At 47.0% G+C, this 15,300-nt stretch overlaps 1 long non-coding RNA gene and 1 pseudogene across 1 annotated transcript in view; one reads left to right on the forward strand and one right to left on the reverse strand.

Moving 5' to 3' along the window:
* LOC117502648 overlaps positions 1–15,300 on the reverse strand; it is an 81,684-nt gene that overhangs the window by 46,391 nt on the left and 19,993 nt on the right. The gene's annotated exons all lie outside the window — the stretch shown is intronic.
* LOC117502622 overlaps positions 1–15,300 on the forward strand; it is a 55,954-nt pseudogene that overhangs the window by 19,871 nt on the left and 20,783 nt on the right.

Below are 15,300 nucleotides of genomic sequence, written 5' to 3' on the forward strand. Positions count from 1 at the left end.
CCGGTGATTCCATAATTTTTGCCAGGGGTTGTATTTGTCACTTCCACCCATAAGGAGATTTTGCTGAAATAATGAAATGTGTCAATTTTTGTCCTCATGATGGTTTTAATTCAATCATCCATCCATCCATCCATCTATTTTCTTCCGCTTTATCCGGAGTCGGGTCGGGGGGGCAGCAGCTCAAGCAAAGCCGCCCAGACCTCCCGATCCACACACACCTCCTCCAGCTCCTCCGGGGGAACCCCAAGGCGTTCCCAAGCCAGCCGAGAGATGTAGTCCCTCCAGCGTGTCCTGGGTCTTCCCCGGGGCCTCCTCCCAATGGGACGTGCCCGGAACACTTCTCCAGCGAGGCGTCCAGGGGGCATCCGGAAAAGATGCCTGAGCCACCTCAACTGACTCCTTTCGATGTAGAGGAGCAGCGGCTCGACTCCGAGCTCCTCCCAAGTGACCAAGCTCCTCACCCTATCTCTAAGGGAGCGCCCAGCCACCCTGCGGAGGAAACTCATCTCGGCCGCTTGTACTCGCGATCTCGTTGTTTCGGTCATGAGCCAAATCTCATGACCATAGGTGAGGATAACGTAGATCGATCGGTAAATCGAGAGCTTTGCCCCCCTACTCAGCTCTCTCTTCACCACGACGGTCCGATACAGCGACCGCATCACTGCAGATGCTGCACTGATCCGTCTCTCGATCTCACGCTCCATCCATCCCTCACTCGTGAACAAGACCCCGAGATACTTAACTCCTCCACTTGAGGCAAGGACACTCCACTGGCCTGAAGAGGGCAAAGCACCTTTTTTTCCGGTCGAGAACCATGGCCTCGGATTTGGAGGTGCTGATTTTCATCCCGGACACTTCACACTCGGCTGCAAACTGCCCCAGTGCACGCTGAAGGTCCTGATTTGACAAAGCCAAGAGAACCACATCATCCGCGAACAGCAGAGACGAGATTCTGTGGGTCCCAAACCAGACCCCCTCTATGCCCTGGCTGCGCCTAGAAATTGTCCATAAAAATAACGAACAGAACCGGTGACAAAGGGCAGCCCTGGCGGAGCGGAGGCCAACATGCACTGGAAACAGGTTTGACTTACTACGGCAATGCGAACCAAGCTCCTGATGCAATCGTACAGGGACCGGACAGCCCTTAGCAAAGGACCCCGTACTCCCGGAGCACTCCCCACAGGGTGCCCGAGGGACACGGTCAAATGCCTTCTCCAGATCAACAAAACACATGTGGACTGGTTGGGTGAACTCCCATGAACCTCGAGCACCTGATGGCACGTGTAGAGCTGGTCCAGTGTGCCGCGACCAGGACGAAAACCACACTGCTCCTCCTGAATCCGAGGTTCGACCATCGGTCGAATTCTCCTCTCCAGTACTCTGGAATAGACCTTACCGGGGAGGCTGAGGAGTGTGATCCCCCTATAGTTGGAACACACCCTCCAGTCCCCCTTCTTAAACAGAGGGACCACCACCCCGGTCTGCCAATCCAGAGGCACTGTTCCCGATCGCCACGCGATGCTGCAGAGGCGTGTCAGCCAAGACAGTCCCACAACATCCAGAGACTTAAGGTACTCAGGACGGATTTCATCCACCCCAGGAGCCTTGCCACCGAGAAGCTTTCTAACCACCTCGGTGACTTAGGCCTGGGTAATGGATGAGTCTGCCTCTGAGTCCCCAGTCTCTGCTTCCTCTTCAGAAGACGTGACGATGGGATTGAGGAGATCCTCGAAATACTCCTTCACTGCCCGACAACATCCCCAGTCAGGGTCAACAGCTCCCCACCCGCACCGTAAACAGTGCTGGTGGAGAGCTGCTTCCATCTCCTGAGGCGTCGGACGGTTTGCCAGAATCTCTTCGCGGCCAACCGATAGTCCTCCTCCATGGCCTCCCCAAACTCCTCCCAGACCCGGGTTTTTGCCACTGCGACCGCACGGGCTGCGGCACGCTTGGCCTGCCGGTACCTGTCAGTTGCCTCTGGGGTCCCACCTACCAACAAAGATAAGTAGGACTCCTTCTTCAGCTTGACAGCATCCCTTACTTCTGGTGTCCACCACCGGTTTGGGGATTGGCCGCCGCGACAGGCACCAGAGACCTTGCGACCACAGCTACGTGCTGCCGCATCGACAATGGAGGTGGAGAACATGGTCCACTCAGACTCCATGTCTCCACCTCCCCCGGGATCTGGAAGAAGCTCTCCCGGAGGTGGGAGTTGAAGACCTCGCTGACAGAGGGTTCCGCCAGTCGTTCCCAGCAGACCCTCACGATATGTTTGGGCCTGCCAGGTCTGACCGACTTCCTCCCCTCCCAGCAGATCTAACTCACCACCAGGTGGTGATCGGTCGACAGCTCTGCCCCTCTCTTCACTCGAGTGTCCGAGACACGTGGCCGAAGGTCAGATGATACAACTACAAAGTCGATCATCGACCTCCGGCTCAGGGTGTCCTGGTGCCACGTGCACTTATGGACACCCTTGTGCTCGAACATGGTGTTCATGATGGACAAACTGTGACTAGCACAGAAGTCCAACAACTGAACACCACTTGAGTTCAGATCGGGGATGCCGTGCTTCCCTATCACCCCCCCTCCAGGTCTCACTGTCGCCGCCCACGTGGGCGCTGAAATCCCCCAGGAAAACAATGGAGTCCCCAGTCGGAGCGCTATCTAGTACCCCTCCCAGGACTCCAGGAGGTCGGGTACTCTGCACTGCTGCTCGGCCCGTAGGCTGAGACAACGGTGAGAGACCTGTCCCCGACCCGAAGCGTAGGGACGCGACCCTCTCGTTCACCGGAGTGAACTCCAACACATGGCGACTGAGCTGGGGAGCAATAAGCAATGCGCCCACCTCAGCTCTCCGCCTCTCCCCGTGGGCAATGCCAGAAAAATGAAGCGTCCAGCCCTCTCCAGGAGTTGGGTACCAGAGCCCAAGTGTGCGTGGAGTGACCCCGACTATCTCTAGTCGGTATCTCTCAACCTCCCACACAAGCTCAGGCTCCTTCCCCCTAGCGAGGTGACATTCCACGTCCAACATCAGGGGCCGTGAGCATGGACCGGGCCGGCCAGGCCACCGTTCTCCTTTTCCAAGATAATCCATCCCACCTCCAAGGTGTGATGTACAGTGGCTTGCAGAAGTATTCCCCCCCTTGGTATTTCACGCTTTTTAATTTGTTTATGGCATTTCAAATACAAAAAGTAAATCAGGCTTCTCAACTTGGACATGTTCATGTATCCATCCCCTGACTTGTCTGAAGAAAACTGGCAATTAAACTGATTATTTACAGGTATTATATCAAAAGTGGCTGATTACTTATGCAACCCATCATCTTGGCTTTTATATTTTTAATTAATTTATGTCAAGTTGTAGAGATTTGCTTTCACATTGAGCCCAAGGAAGATAATTTTAGAAATGTTTATATTGAGAAGCCTGATTTACTTTTTGTATTTGAAATGCCATAAACAAATTAAAAAGCGTGAAATACCAAGGGGCCAAATACTTTTGCAAGCCACTGTATCAAGATGCTGATTAGACAGCATCATTACTGCACAGGTGTGCCTGAGGCTGGCCACAATAAAAGGCCACTCTGAAATGTGAACTTTTGCTTTATGTGTGTGTGTGGGGGGGGGGGGGGGGGTTTAAGAAAACCAGTCAGTATCGGGTGTTGATCACCACTGGCCTCACGCAGTGCAACACGTCTGCTTCACATAGAGTTGGTCAGCAGCCAGACGCAATTAAATGTGAGCATTTGCCCACTGAAGTCGGTTATGACGACAAACTGCAGTCAGGTCGAGACCCCGATGAGGATGATGAGCATGCAGATGAGCTCCCCTGAGACGGTTTCTGCAGAAATTCTTTGGTTCTGCAAATTGACTGTTGCAGCAGCTGTCCAGGTCTCAGACCATCCTGGAGGTGAACATGCTGGATGTGGAGGTCCTGGGCTGGTGTGGTGACATGTGGTCTGCGGTGGTGAAGCTGGTTGGATGTACTGCCAAATTCTATGAAACACCTTTGGCAGAGAAATGAACATTCAGTTCACAGGCACCAGCTCTGGTGGATATTCCTGCAGTCAGCATGCCGACTGCACACCACCTCAAAACTTGTGACATCTGTGTCATTGTGCTGTGTGATAAAACTGAACATTTCAGAGTGTCCTTTAACTGTGGCCAGCCTAAGGCACACCTGTGCAATAATCATGCTGTCTAATCAGCATCTTGATATGTCACACCTGTGATGTGTGACATATACCGAGCACTTCTCCTCGGCCAAGGAGAAGTGCTTATGAACACAGATTTGTCAACAAATATTGAGAGAAATAGGTTTGTGTACATAGAAAATGTTTTAGTTCTTTGAGTTCAGCTCATGAAAAATGGGAGCAAAAACAAAACCTGTTTCTATTTTTGTTCGGTGTATTTCAATTAACTGAACACCATCGACTTATCTGCAGACAGCAGGCTGTAAAAGTGATGTTTAGATATATTAATTATCCAATCATTGTTTTGTGTTTTATATTTGTTTAATTTGATTCAGATTGTGCTGTAAATATTTATTTCAGTTTATAATTAAGAAGCATATTTTTTTCTATGTAAATTTTAAAAATCCTCTTATTTTGAACTGATGTTAAAAAAAACCATGTAAAAGCCCAAAGGATGAGCAGGTTTTGTAGGCTGTGTAAATTAGAGTGTGACTGAATGTCAGGGTCAACTTTAAAGGTCAAATATCACAGTGAACAACATTAAAATCTATATATTTCCTTTTTTAAGGAGCTGTGTGGAAAAGCTCCTGTTTCGGTACCTTTGGACAAATGAGGACACTCTTAAAGATTAAGATCTTCCTCCAGGATTTAACGGAGCACACGGCAGATTAACGTTCTACAAACCACTTACAAAGAAACGAGGTCACAACATCACAATGTGTCACAGCTTCCTATTCAAAGAAACCTTATTTTGAAGACGTCTGTGTTACATTATCTGTCCGATATCTTTAACTTAACAGAGACAAACCACCGAGACAATCGGTGCAGCAGTAAAACGGTTTAATCGTTCAGAATAAATGAACACATTAATTCACAAAATACACAAAAACAAAGTAAAATGACAACACACACATTTACAACTGAACAAGTTTTTAAGATCAGAGGATTAAAATCTGCAGCTCGCTGGACATTTGAATCACACTATTGTTTGACATATCAAGTCTGGACGTCGAGCTGTTTGAACGTAATCTGTTCTCATCCCTCTGAATTAGGAGGTTCAGCAGATTATCTGAATCAACTCACTTTAAGACAAGAAACTACATCACACCACTACACACCGTTACACACCACTACACACCGTAACACCCACTACACCCGTAACACACCACTACACACCGTAACACACCACTACACACCGTACACACCACTACACACCGTAACACACCACTACACACCGTAACACACCACTACACACCGTTACACACCACTACACACCGTACACACCACTACACACCGTTACACACCACTACACACCGTTACACACCACTACACACCACTACACACCGTAACACACCACTACACACCGTAACACACCACTACACACCGTTACACACCACTACGCACCGTAACACACCCACTAACACCGTTACACACCACTACACACCGTTACACACCACTACACACCACACACCCGTAACACACCACTACACACCGTTACACACCACACACCGTTACACACCACTACACCACTACCACCGTAACACACCACTACACACCGTAACACACCACTACACACCGTAACACACCACTACCACCGTAACACACCACTACGCACCGTACACACCACTACGCACCGTAACCACCACTACGCACCGTAACACACCACTACGCACCGTAACACACCACTACACACCGTACACACCACTGCACACCGTAACACACCACTACGCACCGTAACACACCACTACGCACCGTAACACACCACTACACACCGTAACACACCGCTACACACCGTAACACCACTACGCACCGTAACACACCACTACACACCGTTACACACCACTACACACCGTTACACACTACACACCACTACACACCGTAACACACCACTACACCCGTAACACACCACTACACACCGTTACCACCATACACACCGTTACACACCACTACACACCGTAACACCACCACACACCGTAACACACACTACACCCGTAACACACCACTACACACCGTAACACCCACTACACACCGTCACACCACTACACACCGTAACACACACCACTACACACCGTAACACACCACTACGCACCGTAACACACCACTACGCACCGTAACACCACTACGCACCGTAACACACCACTGCACCTAACACACACCACTGCACACCGTAACACACCACTACACACCGTTACACACCACTACACACCGTTACACACACTACGCACCGTAACACACCACTACGCACCGTAACACACCACTACACACCGTAACACACCACTGCACACCGTAACACACCACTACACACCGTTACACACCACTACACACCGTAACACACACTACACACCGTTACACACCACTACACACCGTAACACACACCCTACACACCGTTACACACCACTACACCCGTAACACACCACTACACACCGTAACACACCACTACACACCGTAACACACCACTACACACCGTAACACACCACTACACACCGTTACACACACACTACGCACCGTAACACACCACTACGCACCGTTACACACCACTACACACCGTAACACACCACTACACACCGTAACACACCGTTACACACCACTACACACCGTAACACACCACTACACACCGTAACACACCACTACACACCGTAACACACCACTACACACCACTACACACCACTGCACACCGTAACACACACCACTTACACACCGTACACATTATAAAGTGATGTAATGGACCATAATAATTATAACACTCCACAGCAGACGTGTGTGTGTTTCTCTGGGAGACAATCTCATCTTATCCACATAAACACAGTGGTAGCGTCTGTCACTTGCGTTTAGCCACAGTGCAGCAGTAATGAATCAAACTGTCGTGTTTCCAGCTTGTGTTGCAGTAAAACGTGACCTTGTTACATATATTCTTCATGGACGGCAGACATGATTTTTTGATGGTCTTTTTCTCTTTCGTGATGCCTTCAGAATGTGACATCACAGTCTGTTGGGACTTTCAAATGTCATAGGAGGTTTTTCAGACATTAACTCTCCTCCGAGCTCCTCCAGGCCCGTTAGCCAAGAGAAGGTCCAGACAGCACAAAAGGTTTGGGCGGGATGATGTCCGAGCAGCTGCTCCGCATAGATGACCACGACTTCACCATGAGGCCGGGATTTGGAGGTGAGGACTCAAAGTGGACTGAACGAAGGATTTTAATTGAGTGTTGAGACAAGTCTTGGGACTTTCTGTTAAACCCGTGAGTTACGAGGGAAGTGGGAACAAAAACCAAGAGGTGATAAGTGTAGGGAATAACTGGTCTGATGATTTGTGGACATTCGTGCTGGACTTTATGGTCGCAAATTGAGTTTTGCGACCATAAAAACCAGCATCAACGTCCACAATCATCAACACAAGGGGATGATTCCCTTTTTCTGTAGTAATTTGATCGGCGAAGCTTACCGTAGCAACAGCGTCTTCATGCCAAACTGCAAATTCTGTGACTGAGCCACAGATTTCTCCATCTGATCACTGCATTGAGTCATTCTGTATCAGAATCCACATCAATACTTTTGTATGATGGATTAAATCCGCACATTTCGGAATCGTCGCTCCACCAGTTTCTCTCGCTCTCAACTGACGGGCGCCATTATTGACATCTGTTGTAGCAACGTGGTCAGGGGCGCGGAGTAACACATCAAATGTGAAACAGTCAAATATTTTGCCACCGTCAATGTGATATTTTATGGTCTGAAATTTCACATGATTAACCAATCAGATTTGCGGAACAAATGTAATTGGATTAGAATGTGTTTTACCCTTCATTCTGCCCAAAATGTCAATCAAAAACCACGCCCACTGACAAACTGATGGAGTTTTTTAGTAGGGAGGAAGCAAGAAAAACTAGAGCACCGCGCTCGCAGAGCGCAAACCTCCGCCGACACCAGTTTCAAAGTCCATAAATTTCACCTTGGAAAAACTTCAAGGTCAAAGTCCTGTTAAAAGTGACTTTTCATAAGATAAATTAGATGTGATCAAATGTCTGGAGGATTGTATTTACTTCATGCACTTGAATCAAAGGTTTTTTGTGGTGGTGTCAGGTTTTTATTTTACTTTTTCAGTTTCTGAATTCTTTTTCAGATCATTTTTACACGACATTAGTTTTCTCTGCGGTGCACAGTTTCTCGTTGCTTTTTGGCACTTGGTTTCTGACTGATAACTGGAAGACAAACAGGCATAAAATTGGAATCTCCATCCAATTTTCATGGTGTCGGTAAATCCAGAACAGAAATATGAGAGTGATTGAGGCACTTTGATTAAGATATAATGTCAAATATACATTAAATGGGATTTTCAATGTTAAATTTAAATGGCCACAAAATCTGTAATCTGGATGAGATCTGGAACAAACTTTCAGTCGATACAGGATACCATCCTACAACTACATACGTTCTCAAATATGAAAGAAACGTGATTTTTTTTTTTGGCAGAGTTATGAATTTTTTTAAATTTGTTTGATGTTAAAGGTAGAGATTTTTCCATAAATTGACCTATGACTTTGAAATTTAATCGGTTCTTGTCTATCAGGATATGAATCTTCAGTAAAATTTCATAAAGATATATGAAAAACTGTGGATTAGAGGCTGTTCACAAACAAACAAACAACCGGCTGAAAACAGAACCACCTCCAACTTTGTTGGCGGAAGTTGAGGGCAACTCTGCTGTGATTTGGCGCTATATAAATGAAAAGTAATAAATTGCTGAAAATGATGATATTAGTTGATGAATAAAATGTATCACTCCATGTGCATCTGCATGCACATTTCCAATCATCACTTTAATCTTTCATTATTATTATTACAACCCTGGCAAAATCTGGAATCACCCGGCCTCGGAGGATGTTCATTCAGTTGTTTATTTTGTAGAAAAAAGCAGATCACAGACATGACACAAAACTAAAGTCCATTTCAAATGGCAAACTTTCTGGCTTTAAAGAAACACTATAAGAAATCAGGAAAAAGATTGTGGCAGTTAGTAACGGTTACTTTTTTAGACCAAGCAGAGGAAAACAATATGGACTCACTCAATTCTGAGGAATAAATTATGGAATCACCCCTGGTAAATTCCCATCCCCCAAATTAACACCTGCATCAAATCACATCTGCTCATTGACATTAACCCTATGTCATGAAATTGACCCTATGTGTCTTTTTGCAAGGAATGTTTTCACAGTTTTTGCTCTATGGCAAGATGCATTATCATCTTGACAAATGATTTCATCATCCTCAAACATCAGAAAAGTGTGCAAAATATCAACATAAACTTTTGACACATTGACTCTCTCTTTTATCATCAGAGTCCAGCTCTGCTGCAGTCACCCAAATGTATTAGTTAGTTATGTGTAGCTGGAAACAAGACAAAATCGACTGTCACTGCAGTGACCTCTGAGAGATCAGAGGTCAGCTGTGTTTCACACTGCAGATTTGAAGTTCACAGCTCAATAAATCTCAAGAGAACATTCTAGAAAAACAAGGCCACTAGATTGCAACCTCAGAAAGATAGACAACGAGCTACACCTTATGGCATCCAAATGAACCGTCCACTGGTCTGGAAGGAGCAGGCGGCTGTGAGAAGAAAGTGCCGAAACAAAAACAGACACCAGAAAAATATTAAATAAATTCAGTGTTATAGGGTGTGGCATCAAAAATTCACAGCCCACATCGTTGGTCTCCTGCTGGTTATGAAGGTCATTTTGTATATTTTGGAGAATTTGGCTTTAAAATATAGCACACAATAAGCCACTTTTTCCTTCTAACCCAAACAGTATAAACCACTTTTGTACGAGGTCTATTAGTAAAGTATCCGACCTTATTATTTTTTTTAAAAAACCATATGGGTTTGAATCACGTGATTGCGTCAGACAAGCTTGAACCCTCGTGCGCATGTGTGAGTTTTCCACGCCTGTCGGTTGCGTCATTCGCCTGTGAGCAGGCTTTGAGTGAGGAGTGGGGTTTTTTTCCATCAGATTTTTTTCAGAAACTGTTAGAGACTGGCAGCTGGAAACCATTCGAAAAATTTATCTGGCTTTTGGTGAAAATTGTACGGGCTTCACAGAGAATACGGAGCTGTACTACAGCTTTAGGACGCTCGGCGCGCCGCGCTCCGTGCCGCCATCGAGAGCCACAAACCACCGGATCATTTCTAAATGGATGGTTCTGTGGATCAGACGACGTTCCGGATAAAACACAGCGTCCAGTTTGGAAATGAATGGCACATTCCACTGTTACAGGAGTTTTTATCATGGAAAGAGGAGCGGAGCCCGTAACATTTCACCGAAAGCCAGATAATTTTTTCTAATGGTTTCCAGCTGCCAGTCTCTGTTTCTGAAAAATTCTGATGGAAAAAAAAAGCCCAAATCATTCCACCATTTCCTGGCAATGAAACAACGATGAGGGGGCTGGACCACTCCTAACTCAAAGCCTGCTCACAGGCGAATGACGCAACGACAGGTGTGGAAAAACTCACGCATGCGCACGAGGGTTCAAGCTTGTCTGGACGCAATCACACGTGATTCAAATCCATATGGTTTTTGAAAAAATAATAAGGTTGGATACTTTTCTAATAGACCTCGTAGTTACAAAAGATACACACTTTTCTTTATTCCTTTATTAAGGTTACATTCATTTGAAGACAAAAAACGGTACAGATTTTAGAGGAAAGAGAAGCAGTGGGCACATGGTCAGAACCACATCACCAACACAGATACAAGGTTTGTGTTTTGTGTTGATCAGAAATCTGGTCCAACTCTCACCTCGTTTGTTCGGGACTATGGATCAAAATAAAAACTGTCATTGGCTTTGAGTCATATGGACAAGAAATAGAAATGGAGGGAGGTGTTTTTTTGTCTGTGTGTGTTTTCTGTCTGAGTGTATGTTTTTTGTCTGCGTGTGTGTGTGTGTGTTTTTGTTTTTTGTCTGTGTGTGTGTGTGTTTTTGTTTTTTGTCTGCATATACAGTAGTGTTCAGAATAATAGTAGTGCTATGTGACTAAAAAGATTAATCCAGGTTTTGAGTATATTTCTTATTGTTACATGGGAAACACGGTACCAGTAGATTCAGTAGATTCTCACAAATCCAACAAGACAAGCATTCATGATATGCACACTCTTAAGGCTATGAAATTGGGCTATTAGTAAAAAACAAAAGTAGTATGTAGTGTGATTGAACGTGGTGTAGTGTGTGTGTGTGTGTGTGTGTGTGTGTGTGTGTGTGTGTGTGGTGTGTGTTGTGTGTGTGTGTGTGTGTGTGTGTGTGGTGTGGTGTGTGTGTGTGTGGTGTGTTGTGTGTGAAAGCTCACACACACTCAAAGCCAACCGACAACTTCTACGACCCCTGGCAAAAATGATGGAATCACCGGCCTCGGAGGATGTTCATTCAGTGTTTAATTTTGTAGAAAAAAAGCAGATCACAGACATGACACAAAACTAAAGTCATTTCAAATGGCAACTTTCTGGCTTTAAGAAACACTATAAGAAATCAGGAAAAAAAAATTGTGGCAGTCAGTAACGGTTACTTTTTAGACCAAGCAGAGGGAAAAAAATATGGACTCCTCAATTCTGAGGAATAAATTATGGAATCACCCTGTAAATTTCCATCCCCAAAACTAACACCTGCATCAAATCAGATCTGCTCATTGACATTGACCCTATGTGTCTTTCTGCAGGAATGTTTTCACAGTTTTTGTGCTCTATGGCAAGATGCATTATCTTCTTGAAAAATGATTTCATCATCCTTAAACATCAGAAAAGTGTCCAAAATATCAACATAAACTTGTGCATTTATTGATGATGTAATGACAGCCATCTCCCCAGTGCCTTTACCTGACATGCAGCCCCATATCATCAATGACTGTGGAAATTTACATGTTCTCTTCAGGCAGTCATCTTTATAAATCTCACTGGAACGGCACCAAACAAAAGTTCCAGCATCATCACCTTGCCAATGCAGATTCCAGATTCATCACTGAATATGACTTTCATCCAGTCATCCACAGTCCACGATTGCTTTTCCTTAGCCCATTGTAACCTTGTTTTTTTTCTGTTTAGGTGTTAATGATGGCTTTCGTTTAGCTTTTCTGTATGTAAATCCAATTTCCTTTAGGCGGTTTCTTACAGTTCGGTCACAGACGTTGACTCCAGTTTCCTCCCATTCGTTCCTCATTTGTTTTGTTGTGCATTTTCGATTTTTGAGACATATTGCTTTAAGTTTTCTGTCTTGACGCTTTGATGTCTTCCTTGGTCTACCAGTATGTTTGCCTTTAACAACCTTCCCATGTTGTTTGTATTTGGTCCAGAGTTTAGACACAGCTGGCTGTGAACAACCAACATCTTTTGCAACATTGCGTGATGATTACTCTCTTTTAAGAGTTTGATAATCCTCTCCTTTGTTTCAACTGACATCTCTCGTGTTGGAGCCATGATTCATGTCAGTCCACCTGGTGCAACAGCTCTCCAAGGTGTGATCACTCCTTTTAGATGCAGACTAACAAGCAGATGTGATTTGATGCAGGTGTTAGTTTTGGGGATGAAAATTTACAGGGTGATTCCATAATTTATTCCTCAGAATTGAGTGAGTCCATATTTTTTGGTCTAAAAAAGTAACCGTTACTGACTGCCACAATCTTTTTTTCTTGATTTCTTATAGTGTTTCTTAAAGCCAGAAAGTTGCCATTTGAAATGACTTTAGTTTTGTGTCATGTCTGTGATCTGCTTTTTTTCTACAAAATTAAACAACTGAATGAACATCCTCCGAGGCCGGTGATTCCATAATTTTTGCCAGGGGTTGTATTTGTCACTTCCACCCATAAGGAGATTTTGCTGAAATAATGAAATGTGTCAATTTTTGTCCTCATGATGGTTTTAATTCATCATCCATCCATCCATCCATCTATTTTCTTCCGCTTTATATCCGAGTCGGGTCGGGGGGGCAGCAGCTCAAGCAAAGCCGCCCAGACCTCCCGATCCACACACACCTCCTCCAGCTCCTCCGGGGGAACCCCAAGGCGTTCCCAAGCCAGCCGAGAGATGTAGTCCCTCCAGCGTGTCCTGGGTCTTCCCCGGGGCCTCCTCCCAATGGGACGTGCCCGGAACACTTCTCCAGCGAGGCGTCCAGGGGGCATCCGGAAAAGATGCCTGAGCCACCTCAACTGACTCCTTTCGATGTAGAGGAGCAGCGGCTCGACTCCGAGCTCCTCCCAAGTGACCAAGCTCCTCACCCTATCTCTAAGGGAGCGCCCAGCCACCCTGCGGAGGAAACTCATCTCGGCCGCTTGTACTCGCGATCTCGTTGTTTCGGTCATGAGCCAAATCTCATGACCATAGGTGAGGATAACGTAGATCGATCGGTAAATCGAGAGCTTTGCCCCCCTACTCAGCTCTCTCTTCACCACGACGGTCCGATACAGCGACCGCATCACTGCAGATGCTGCACTGATCCGTCTCTCGATCTCACGCTCCATCCATCCCTCACTCGTGAACAAGACCCCGAGATACTTAAACTCCTCCACTTGAGGCAAGGACACTCCACTGGCCTGAAGAGGGCAAAGCACCTTTTTCCGGTCGAGAACCATGGCCTCGGATTTGGAGGTGCTGATTTTCATCCCGGACACTTCACACTCGGCTGCAAACTGCCCCAGTGCACGCTGAAGGTCCTGATTTGACAAAGCCAAGAGAACCACATCATCCGCGAACAGCAGAGACGAGATTCTGTGGGTCCCAAACCAGACCCCCTCTATGCCCTGGCTGCGCCTAGAAATTGTCCATAAAAATAACGAACAGAACCGGTGACAAAGGGCAGCCCTGGCGGAGCGGAGGCCAACATGCACTGGAAACAGGTTTGACTTACTACCGGCAATGCGAACCAAGCTCCTGATGCAATCGTACAGGGACCGGACAGCCCTTAGCAAAGGACCCCGTACTCCCGGAGCACTCCCCACAGGGTGCCCCGAGGGACACGGTCAAATGCCTTCTCCAGATCAACAAAACACATGTGGACTGGTTGGGTGAACTCCCATGAACCCTCGAGCACCTGATGGCACGTGTAGAGCTGGTCCAGTGTGCCGCGACCAGGACGAAAACCACACTGCTCCTCCTGAATCCGAGGTTCGACCATCGGTCGAATTCTCCTCTCCAGTACTCTGGAATAGACCTTACCGGGGAGGCTGAGGAGTGTGATCCCCCTATAGTTGGAACACACCCTCCAGTCCCCCTTCTTAAACAGAGGGACCACCACCCCGGTCTGCCAATCCAGAGGCACTGTTCCCGATCGCCACGCGATGCTGCAGAGGCGTGTCAGCCAAGACAATCCCACAACATCCAGAGACTTAAGGTACTCAGGACGGATTTCATCCACCCCAGGAGCCTTGCCACCGAGAAGCTTTCTAACCACCTCGGTGACTTAGGCCTGGGTAATGGATGAGTCTGCCTCTGAGTCCCCAGTCTCTGCTTCCTCTTCAGAAGACGTGACGATGGGATTGAGGAGATCCTCGAAATACTCCTTCCACTGCCCGACAACATCCCCAGTCAGGGTCAACAGCTCCCCACCCGCACCGTAAACAGTGCTGGTGGAGAGCTGCTTCCATCTCCTGAGGCGTCGGACGGTTTGCCAGAATCTCTTCGCGGCCAACCGATAGTCCTCCTCCATGGCCTCCCCAAACTCCTCCCAGACCCGGGTTTTTGCCACTGCGACCGCACGGGCTGCGGCACGCTTGGCCTGCCGGTACCTGTCAGTTGCCTCTGGGGTCCCACCTACCAACAAAGATAAGTAGGACTCCTTCTTCAGCTTGACAGCATCCCTTACTTCTGGTGTCCACCACCGGGTTTGGGGATTGCCGCCGCGACAGGCACCAGAGACCTTGCGACCACAGCTACGTGCTGCCGCATCGACAATGGAGGTGGAGAACATGGTCCACTCAGACTCCATGTCTCCAACCTCCCCCGGGATCTGGAAGAAGCTCTCCCGGAGGTGGGAGTTGAAGACCTCGCTGACAGAGGGTTCCGCCAGTCGTTCCCAGCAGACCCTCACGATATGTTTGGGCCTGCCAGGTCTGACCGACTTCCTCCCCTCCCAGCAG

Source organism: Thalassophryne amazonica, chromosome 21 (genome assembly GCF_902500255.1).
Source record: "Thalassophryne amazonica chromosome 21, fThaAma1.1, whole genome shotgun sequence".
NCBI classification, from domain to species: domain Eukaryota; kingdom Metazoa; phylum Chordata; class Actinopteri; order Batrachoidiformes; family Batrachoididae; genus Thalassophryne; species Thalassophryne amazonica.